We start from the raw sequence: 11,523 nt of genomic DNA on the forward strand, positions 1-11,523 counted from the left end.
GCAATGGCTGGGTTTTAATGTCTTGATTCTAATTCATATATTTCCTAAAGGCAATTACACTTCTAATAACACTCACAATGATGTTTCTATATTCCTTTTAGTTGTGGTAGGAAGTGGGGGTAATAAACTTTGCAAAGACATAAGTTCACACAGAAGAGTACAAAAGCATCATTTTCCATCTCCTACTTTATATTTTATTAACATTAAAATTATTTTAATTGATGTCTTGATCCTCTTCTTTAGAACAAAAATGTTACCTGGGTAGAAGTACTAGAAAAATTACCTGTGAATTTCATTTTCTTTCAAGTGATAGTGTCCAAAAAGCCATGTGTCAGCTTGAAGAGAGGGAAACTTGTAGTATTCACAGAATAATAAAATGGCTGTTACTCAAACTTTCCTGTAGCACCTAAAATGCTTAGAGAAATGGCATGGTCTCTGGATATTCATATTATTTTGATGTGAACCATATTTTACATTTTCTTAGATACTTCAAAAGCCAGCTATTGTGTAAGGAAGAATGGCTGTGGCTTGCTGATTTTATAGGAATGCTGAGAAGCAGAAATTATGAGCCAAGGGAAATGGGGTGCTGGAAAAGTCTCATTGAGACCTGACATATATTGAGTGTCTTCCCAGAGTATAGCTCTGAAGGTATTTGAGTATTTGTGTGTGTGTTGTTGTTTTTTTGTAATTCCTCACTCTTGACTTCTACATGGTAGGGTATTCCGATCTTTGGTCCTAGATGTCCTGCTGCCTATTTGGCCTGGGACTGTAGTTTGTGCATTTTGCTGGACTCACTGGATTGGGTCCTGACCTGCCTCTGTCAACAATCCTGCACCGTATCATCTGCTGGAGCATCTGTTCTGGCTCAGGTGATGGGCCCAAAGCCACGGGCTGGCCCTATGCTGTCTACTCCATGCTGCCATTTGACCAAGACCTGCTAAATCTTTAGATTTAAATAGCTAGAAACAAAATCTCCTAAAGGACCTGTAAAAGGTGGTGGGTGTTTATACTCAAAGTAGAAAGGGCCAAAAAACTAGTAAATTCAGGGTGGGAACGGCATAGTAAAATTCTGATCAGGAAGTCCCCAGAGATGTTCAGGGAGGGTGCTCAAAACAAACTTGTCTTGGGGGTGAGTGGCATCTAAACACAATACACTTGTGCTAACTTCATCTCAAAGGACCAGAGAAGTTCAGTAGGCCATTGTGCTTGTCTGAGAATTGTGCTTGAGGTGTAATAAAATGAATAAATCCACAGACTGTATGATATCCTCATGCTTGGTTGTCTTTTTATAGAATTCTAAAGATGGCTACAGACAGTTTCTACAGCAGGGCCTATCAGCAATGCTTCTTTGTTTCAACAGATCACTGCCGAGGTTCTGACACCCTGCCAGGCAGGCAAGGCTCTAAGGGGATCAAGAAAATCATATTTGTCCTAGCTAGTTTGGCGCAGTGGATAGAGCATTGACTTGTGGACTGAAGGGTCCCAGGTTCGATTCCAGTCAAGGGGACATATCTTGGTTGCAGACTCCATCCCTGGCCCTGGTCTGGGCGCTTGCGGGAGCAACCAATTGATGTGTCTCTCTCATATCGATGTTTCTCTCTTTGTGTGTCTCCCCCTCCCTTCCTGCTCTCTAAAAAAATCAATGAAAAATATCCTTGGGTGGGGATTAACAAGAAAAAGAAAATGAAATTTAATCCTTTTCTATCCCTCCATTATTTGTCCTTTTTTCTAAACTCTCAGAATTCCTCCCAATTCATTAAGTAACAGTCTTCTCTTACCTTCTCATTGTCCATTGTATCTTTGCTATCAAGATACCCAAATGGACAGGGCTTCCTGGATGTGTCTCATGTACTACAGCTATTCTCATCTCTTGCTTCTTTCCTTTCTACCCCAGGAATCAAACACATAAACAAAATCACCCATTCTTGTTTCATTCCCTTTCCTTAAAACCTTTAGATTTTGCTCCTCTCTGACAAAATATAAGACAGTCCAGAACAATTTCAAAAAATTAAATAAAACTTACAGTTAAAGACTGCTGCTTGCTTCGGCAGCGCGTGTACTAAAATTGGAACAATACAGGGAAGGTTAGCATGGCCCCTGCTCAAGGATGGCACACAAATTCGTAAAGCCTCCCCACCCCCGCCAAGAAAAACTCTGCGTCTTATGTTATCCAACAAACTTCCAAATTAGGAAACCTTAATTTTTATAGAGTGTGCAAACCGAATAAAACAGCTCAAACATGATAGAGATTTCTTTCTCTATCATGTTTGAAAATAGAAAGCAGGTATTTCTAATTGATGGGAAGCAAGTAGACATTCAGGTACCCAGGCTCCTTTCAACCTCTACTTTCCACACTTGCCATGCATCAAGCTAGCATGAGGTGGGGGAGCATGAAGCAGCACATGGGGAAGTTTTTATGGGTCAAACTCACATCCCAATTGCAAGGGTGACTGGAAAATGTAGACAGGTGTTTGCCCAGAAAGCAGTTTCACCCACAAGTCTTAAAGTTTAATGGTAGGAACATTTTCTTCTCTCCTAATAAGCCAACATGCTTTATTTTGAAAATTAAGGAGAGTCATGTGCCTAATGGTGTTTTGTGTTCTGCCTTAGCTGCCATGAAGTTAAAAGCTAAATTTAGTGTTCAACTGATAGAACTATTTTTAGCATAGATTTTTCTGGGACAATTATCTGATATTTTCATTCTATGACTCTTGTTCTTTTATCTTGGCTTTAATGGTCCTATTGCCTATGAACCTTCTGTTGTAACTGAACTAGAACTCTTTCTGGAGATCAGTGGAGGTAAAATGATGAATACAAATTTAATTTATTTCAAGTGTGGTAAGATTTTACAAAGCACTTCTGTAAGTATTTTGATATTTGATCCTCTCACCAACCTGGAATGTAGTCAGGGCAGACATTTTTATTTCCCATTTACACATAAGGAGAATGAAGCTCAAAGCGTTTAATTGAATTACCCATGGGGCAGACAGAGCTAGGGCTCAGGGGGTAGATTGTCAATTCTCCAGCCCATTGTATGGCGCGGCTCCCACAAGACAACCTCTCTTTGGGATATTGCTCTAAGAACTAGGATAAGGGGCTTCATTAACAAAACAAGCATGCTATGTTACTAACACACAGGCACCGTGTCTTGGTAACTTGGAATTAATGTGTATTCAGCAAATAATCAACAATTCCTACAATGAAATCAATGCAGAGAAATAATGGAAGAATAGAAGGAAAAGATAAGAATAACCCATTGCTTTTTAAAAATTATATTTTCCTCTCTAAAGGCATTTCAATGAAGACTGTGAGAAGGCAAACAGGTAAAGCTTAATTTATAACTCTATTACATAGTGCACAGTGCATTCAGCAGCCTCGGTCAATTCATCACCTACTGAACACGGGCAGCGGGTCAGAGCATTTTTCGCCCCGATGCCCTTAGTGGAATCAAAAACCCTATTTTGATGGCAGCAGAAAATCAGTGAGGCTCGGCAGGTCCCTCTCCTCAGCATTAGGTAATAGCGTGAAGACAAATCCAATTCCAGTGCAGCTGGCACAATTGGAAATGACAGAGGACTCTTTGGTGGTTTCACCTGACTTGTTAGAATTCACGGGTGAGGTTAGCCAACAATGTCATCACCAAAACACAGGAAGTGAAGTTGTGTGTCAACATGTGAAAATGTGGTTTTCTTGAACGCTGTGGTCTTTGTGCTGAATTTTGTGACAAGTTCTAACAGCTTCATGCCTTTTCCAGTTTATCTGTGTGCTTTTGGAACAGGTGCTTATAAAACTTAACGGGGATCAGAGAGTGTTATGAGGAGTGCTTTTTGTGAACAAATAATTTAACCTTGAGCTTTGGCCAGGACTGGAACAGGAAAGGAAACCACAAAACTTGTTATAAAGGTGAGAGAAGGAAAGCAAAGGTGCTTATGGCTATTCATTTGTGGTGCATCGATGTAGCCAGACCTATAGACCAAATACTACTTTTTCAAATTTACTGAGAATTAAAAGAAAACAAGAAAGGAAATAATTGTCGCTTGTACCATTTTGATGTCACATTTCTCACATATTGCCCAGTATAGCATACCCAATGATGACACAAGACCCCACCAACTCTGTTGCTAAAAATAAGAAGCCTCTGTATTTTCCTTTTAAATGAAGTTTGGTGTAGATTCTCTAAACTTTCTCCCAGCTCTAAAATGCATGAATTCAGGATTCATTAAATTCTTTGACTCAATTTATGGTTTCTAACAAGAGGACAGCAGCCCAAGTGCCCATCAGTAGATGAGTGGACAAAAAAGCTGTGGTACATTTATACAATGGAATACTACACAGCTGTTAAAAGAAGGGCATCTTACCTATTGTGACAGCATGGATGGACCTGGAGATTATTAGGCTAAGTGAAGTAAGCCAGTCAGAGAAAGACAAGTACCATACGGTCTCACTTATATGTAGAATCTGATGAACAAAATAAACTGATGAACAAAATAGAACCAGAGGCATGGATACATGGAACAGACTGACAGCTGTCAGAGGGGAGGGAGGCAGGGGGGACTGGATGAAAGAAGGTGAAGGGATTAACTAAAGAACATAAAAGCATAACCCACAGACACAGAGAGCAGTGTGGTGATAGAGGGATAGGGAGGTGGGGGCTGGGTGAAGGTGGGTAAAGAGTGGGGCTGGGAATGAAAAGAGACTTTGCTTTGGACGATAGGTGCACAATGCACTATGCAGATAATGTTGTATTGAGTTGTACACTTGAAACCTGTATGGTTTTGTGAACCAATATTACCCCAAAATTCAATTAAAATATTAAAAACAACAACAATTAAAATTGTTTTTAAAAACAGTGTATGTTTAACCTTCTGTAGTGATATTTCCAAATGCAGATCACTGAAGCTCAATTGTCTCTTGGCTTCACCATTCCTCTGACCAGGCTCTTGCCCCCAACTTCCTAGCTTCAACAAAACAGATGCTAGTAATAAACTCATTTAGGTCTAGAGCAGAAAACTGACAACGTCCACAGGCAGAGAAAAATGATATGGACAATTACACATTTCGGTGATTAAGATTATCTTTATTTAAAAGTGAAAGATAGATTTATCGATTTTTGTTTTTCCTGCAGTTGCAATTAAATTCTAATTTACCAACTGATAGCAAATCTAGTTGTTGAAATTTTGGACTGGCAAAGTTTAGTTCCAAACTTCAAATTTAGTACAGAGATTTCAAGATCTGTGCCTTCGTTAGCCACAAAATTTAAACTCCATTTATATTGGTGAGCTTTTGAATCACGAATATCATAATGTAAATGAAAATTAAAACCAACTAAAATCTATTCAAGCAAGCAAAAGGAGCAATATGAACTTGGCTGGTAAACTAATCTCTCCTGTTCTGTTGTTCAATCTCTCATGAATGTGCATTGGGAGGTGAAAATTGCAGGAGATGATATAAACTGCTGCCTCTGTTTTGGAATTACATATCTAATTTTCTCCAGAAGATGTTCATGGGGTTTGACAGCAAACACTAATACATATTCATTATCAATATGCTTTGTAACCAAGGGAAGTTGAGGCAAGCGCGACAGAATGAAGCATGAGAAAGCAGCATGTTCATTTTAAATTTAATTACAGAGATGGAGGAAAGAATGCATGTTGAGAGCACATACTAATTCAGCTGTCACGAAACATTACCCCAAAATCAAGCCAAATATTTGGCAGAAGAAATGTTATTTATGGTGAAGTGCTTGTTAAAACTAGCAGGTTCTGGGGAAAACAAGATTCTGAGATCCTATTAGAAACAATTTTTCATGTAGAGAAAAAGAAACATTGCCGAATTCTAATGATCTCAAGTAAATGCAGAAAAAAAAAAAGAAAAGAAAAAAAAAAAAGCTCTCTAACTAAGGAAAGATTTCTGAGCCACACAAGATTTCTATTTATGGCCAGCACCGGTTTGGCTCAGTGGATAGAGCGTCGGCCTGTGGACTGAGGGGTCCCGGGTTCGGTTCCGGTCAAGGGCATGTGCCTTGGTTGCGGGCACATCCCCAGTGGGGGCTGTGCAGGAGGCGGCTGGTCGATGTTTCTCTCTCATCGATGTTTCTAACTCTCTGTTCCTCTCCCTTCCTCTCTGTAAAAAATCAATAAAATATATTTTAAAAAAAGATTTCTATTTATGGAAAATTTTTTTGACATGGTTAAAGGTTAAATTCAGTTTGAAATGGGGAAAAACAATAATTAATATGATTCTTGTGACCTTATAATAATCTTGGTGCCTTGACCCATGTGTCATTCATTATGACCAGCCCACCTACCTTCCCCTCTTAAGTATTTGAAGAGCATACACCTTGTCTGTCTTGTTCAAAGCTGGTGTTGTGAGCTTACAATAGAGTTTGACATGGAGCGGGCACTAATGTATATTTGTTTAATAAATAAATAAACCTACCCATGCTAGCCTGTGTGCTGTACATACTCAATACACATTTGTTAATGAATAGATCAACAGATAGATATATAGATGGATAGATGGAAATATTTCTCTAAGTGTCTTACAACTCATCAGACATTACTTTTCAGGATCTGGAAGAAAATGCTAACCAATGGATAAGGGCAGTGATCCTTAGTCAGTGACATGCAAACACACTGTCAGGTTTGACAGAGGAGAAAATACCCAGATTTCTGATCAAATTGAATTATGCTCTCTCCGTAGTTTTTAACTGGGACCTATGTCCTTGCCTTGGGCAAGTCCTTATTTACCAAGCAGGAGAAAAGAAGAAAGTTTTTTTTTCATCATTACATTATAGAATATTACTATAGGAAAATGTTAAGGGGATAAAACATAAATAACATTTCTGAAAGTTGGCAGGTTTTTGAAAAAATTGTCTGCTTTGGGAATGTATTGCTCTGTTTTACTATAAAGTATGTACATGTTTAGGCTTACTAGTACTATTTTTTAGCAACCAATTGATGAGTTTTATGAAGAATGAGAAAACCACAACTTTGTATGCAATCTCATATTTTTCTGAAGCAAGTGTAAATCTGTTCAACCATCTCCAGAGTGGGGCTTGGCAAGATATATCAAAAACTTTAAGAATGTGTGAATTCTATGACTCAGCAATTCTGTTTCTAGGAAATTTCCCTCAGGAAATAATTGGGCAACTGAGCAAAGATGTATGTGTAAGAATGTTTGTTGCTGGCTGGTTTACATAAAACAGCAAAGAATTGGGAACATTGAAAATAATAGGAGTTTGTAAATTGTAGGTCTTCTCTGTAGAATATTGTGCCACTATTAAAACTGATGATAAAGGCCCAGCCAGGCCTGGCTCATTGGTTGAGCATTGACCTATGAACTAGGAGGTCGTGGTTTGATTCCCGCTGATGGCATATGCCTGGGCTGTAGGCTTGATCCCCATTGGGGGGCACACAGGAGGCAGCTAATCAATGATTTCTCTCTTATCATTGATGTTTCTATCTCTCTCCCCCTCTCCCTTTCTCTCTTATATCAATATTTTTTAAAATGATGATAAAGACCAGTATTTATTGTACAAGACATAGCTTCATGATGTGGCCTAAAGTGGAAAAGCAGCAAAGATATATATCATGATCCCATTTTGTAAATAACACACAGACATTTCTATTTTTATGGAGAAAAAAATTTGGAAGACTGATAGCATTATGGAGGATTTAGATTTGGGCTTATCTATTTCTTGGATTTTTCTATAGTAAAAACAGATTATTTTGTGCAAGCTAAATAATTTAAGAAATGCACTGGCACATACATATTGCTAATTGAAAGCACATGATCTCTCCTTTAAGAAAAATAGGCTGTCAAGTTTCTTATAAAGGGTATATTCTTGAAGGTTTGCACTTAGGTTTCCTATAAGTTACAGTGAAATCCAAATTTTGCAAAGCTCAGAAGGGAATTTTACAGAGTTTTTTTCTTTTTTAATAGATAGGCTGCTCACTAGACCTGACTATACTAAAGAAAAGCCTTTCTAGGCAGAAGGAAATGATTTTTGTGAGTATTCTTTGAAAGGGATCCAGGGAGACAGGAAACTTTTCTAATAGCGTAAAGTTGTACCTACTGAGAAAATCAACCAGACATTCTTGCAAGAAAACTAGAGGACATAACTGATTCTTTTCTTACATAGCAAAATAAATTTACAAACATTATCTTAGGAAGGGCTGAATGAGAATACGCTTTCCAATGAATCTCTCAGTTTCACTTTTACCAGAAAATGAGTTCTAAGAGACAAGGGGTATTAAATTAGTACTTATTTCAGTAGATAAGTGTATATATACAAAAATATATATCCAGTCCTGGCTGTAGTAGCTCAGTTGGATGGAGCATGGTCCCGGTTGTGGGCTTGATACTGAGTCAGGGAACATACCTAGGTTGTGGGTATGATCCCCGGTTGGGTTATATACAGGAGGCAGCTGATAGATTCATCTCTCTCTCTCTCTCTCGTTATATATTCAAAGATAGCTCAAAGATAAATTATTTTGCCACACACTATTGAATCTAATACAAGTTGAGAGTTTGTAGCAACTAAATCCTAGTATACACAAGCTCATTTTTAGATTGAAGGATTATTTTATCTTCCTTTCTGTGGAGTAACCTTTTGCCAAGAAGGCTAAGATAGAAATCTCCAACTCACCTAAAGTTCATAGACCAGCAGTACAAGTGGCTCAAGACAAGACAGAAACTACAATTCCTCCCAGTGATGAAATGTAGGTTTTATATGCGTGAAATGGTCTACTGGTCTTGGTGTCTGGGAATAGGTAAACTTTACTTTCACAGGGCTCACTTAGGATAGTTTGTACGTGTGCCCCGAGAGAGAGCAGCTGAAACAGAGTGTGCACAGTTTCTGTTTCATGTTATGCTCAAATCTAGCATCTGCTATCAGGATGGCCATGGTTGTAGACATAGGGCTTCACATAATCCTGTTGTAGAGTCTCCTACACATATTCTTCTGCCCCACTGAGAAGTCTCTTAGAACCTGCTAGTTAGCAGCTAGGCAACCCTGATAGATAGAATCAGTTTACTTATTTTAAAATCTTATTTGTTAATTTTAGAGAGAGAAAGGAAAGAGGAGAGAGAGAGAACGAGAGAGAGAGAGAGAGAGAGAGAGAGAGAGAGAGAAAGAGAGAGAGAGAGCAATATTTATTGTTCTACTTATTTATGCATTCATTGGTTGATTCTTATATGTAACCTGACTGGGAATTGGGCCTACAGCCTTGGTGTATCAGGGCAATGCTCTAACCAACTAAGCTACCTGACCAGGATGGATCAGTTTATTAAAATTAGTAATTCGGTACAACTCCAGAGGCCTTACAGACACACACACACACACACACACACACACACACACACATGCACACATACACACAAATGAATTTAGCTTAAATCCTCAGAGAAGAGTCATTGCTCTCATGACTTTATAGTCTCAGTCTTTACTGTAAAACCTTTAACAGAGAATTAACCCTTCTTGAATATAAATGTGCTATACTCACAAAAAATTATCCCATATCATATACCATACATACATTGAATTATCAACTAGCCCTCAGAGCTACTTATTATATCCCTATTTAGAGGTGCAATAACTGAGGCGGAGGCAACCATACAACCACACAATCTCCTTACCACAGCTTGTGATATATATATATATATATATATATATATATATATATATATATATAATACAGCAGAATGAATGAAGTAATCCTAGTCCCAGAACATAAAAGGGAACCACTGACAAAATAACAACTTAATGCATTTGTGCTCTAAAGTTTGTATAAAAGATCACATACTTTAATTGTATATTTAACTAATTTATTAAAGTGACATGGAATTGATAAACACAAACCACATACTTATTGATCAAGGCATAATGGTTCCTGTTTATGTAGGCTTTTTTAGTAAAGGCAAATTCCTAAATTCTACCCAAAGCTATGCCAAAATCATGGTTTTATTTTCAAAGTTCAAACAACAAAAGCTCATGAGTGAACAGTCAGTAACGGAATTGTCAGGTATATGATAGAATTTACTTTTCTGTCAAATTTCTTCAAGTTGGGCGTACTTATCAAATCTTGCCAGTGCATATTGGCATTATCAATGTGCAGAAAATTATTTTCATGATTTAACTCATTTTGGGGAAGAAAATTTGTTTTATTCTTTGTTTATGGCCTAGTTCCAATTTCATATTTCAGAATAAAAAAAGATTGTTTTGATATTTGTCAGTCCGAACAGTTTCTTGTTCTAAAAAATAAAAATAAATTATTAGTTTATAGCAAGAAAATATTATGAGTTTCAGCTTTAAAATGTTTTTTAATGGGATACTAACATAGATATGAAGTTGATTGATGTAATGTAATAATTTAAAATAAAAGATCACCCTTGACTTAGTTTTCACAAACAGTTTACAGTTTTGTCTCAGATGGAGTGTTTTTAGGATCAGATTTCTTTCTCTACACTTAAAATCTGGGTCACTGAAAAATTTCCATGTATCTAAGCTTTTTAGACTAAAAATAATTTAAGAAAGATAAGATAATGGACTTCTGAGTAGTGCAAGGGGCTAGATACCAATTATTTCTCAGGAAGTTAATTTAATTAAAGGCCCTAGATTAACTTCTGTTAAATACTTGATTACATAGTCCTTGCTCACATATCTCAGTTAACCTTTTTGTATTACGATTTTATACTTCTTGAGGAATTTTAGGTTCACAACAAAATTAAGGGGAAAATACAGATGTTACCCCTATATCCCCAACCCAACACATGCATAAACTCCCTCATTATCAGCATCTCCTTCCAGAGTAGTGCATTTGTTACAATTGATGAAGCAACCCAGACACATCGTATGTAATCACCCAAAGTCCAAAGTTTACATTAGGGTTCATTCTTGGTGTTGTATGTTCTATGAATTTGGACAAATGGATAATGACAGGTACCATCATTATGATATTCAACGGAGTAGTTTCACTGCCTTGAAAATGTTCTGTGCTCTGCCGATTTTTTTTTTATTGTTTCTAGTTTTGCCTTTTCTAGAATGTTATGTAGTTGGAATCATACAGCATGTAACCTTTTCAGATTGGCTTCTTTCACTTAGCAATATGTATTTAACTTTCCTCTGTATCTTTTCATGACTTGATAGTTCACTTCTTTTTAGCATGGAATAATACTCTATTTTATGGAAGTACCATCATTTATTTATCCACTCACCTTCTGAATGACATTTTGGTTGCTTTCAAGTATTGGCAGTTATAAATAAAGCTGTTGTAAACATCTATATGCTAATTTTTGTGTGGATGTAGGTTTTCAGCTCCCTTTGGTATACACTGAGTGGCCAGATTATTATGATCACCTGACATTTGTAGGCAAATTAGCTATAATTTTACGCTGAAGTTGCTAGAGGGCCAGACCATTATACATAAGGAAGCAGGTTGTTTACCACGACCATAGTAAAAGTGATTTTTTTCTGAAGATATGGGTAAACAACGAGATTTAACAGCCTTTGAACGTGGGATA

At 37.3% G+C, this 11,523-nt stretch overlaps 1 protein-coding gene and 1 non-coding gene across 2 annotated transcripts in view; both read left to right on the forward strand.

Moving 5' to 3' along the window:
* LOC102436241 overlaps positions 1 to 11,523 on the forward strand; it is a gene marked incomplete at its 3' end in the record, with an annotated part of 42,053 nt that overhangs the window by 7,835 nt on the left and 22,695 nt on the right. The window lies entirely within an intron of this gene.
* LOC111824409 lies at positions 2,038 to 2,142 on the forward strand. Its single transcript, XR_002827493.1, has one exon. It is a non-coding gene; the product is annotated as a U6 spliceosomal RNA (small nuclear RNA).

The sequence above is a fragment of the Myotis lucifugus genome, unplaced genomic scaffold (assembly GCF_000147115.1).
Source record: "Myotis lucifugus unplaced genomic scaffold, Myoluc2.0 scaffold_1430, whole genome shotgun sequence".
Lineage (NCBI taxonomy): Eukaryota > Metazoa > Chordata > Mammalia > Chiroptera > Vespertilionidae > Myotis > Myotis lucifugus.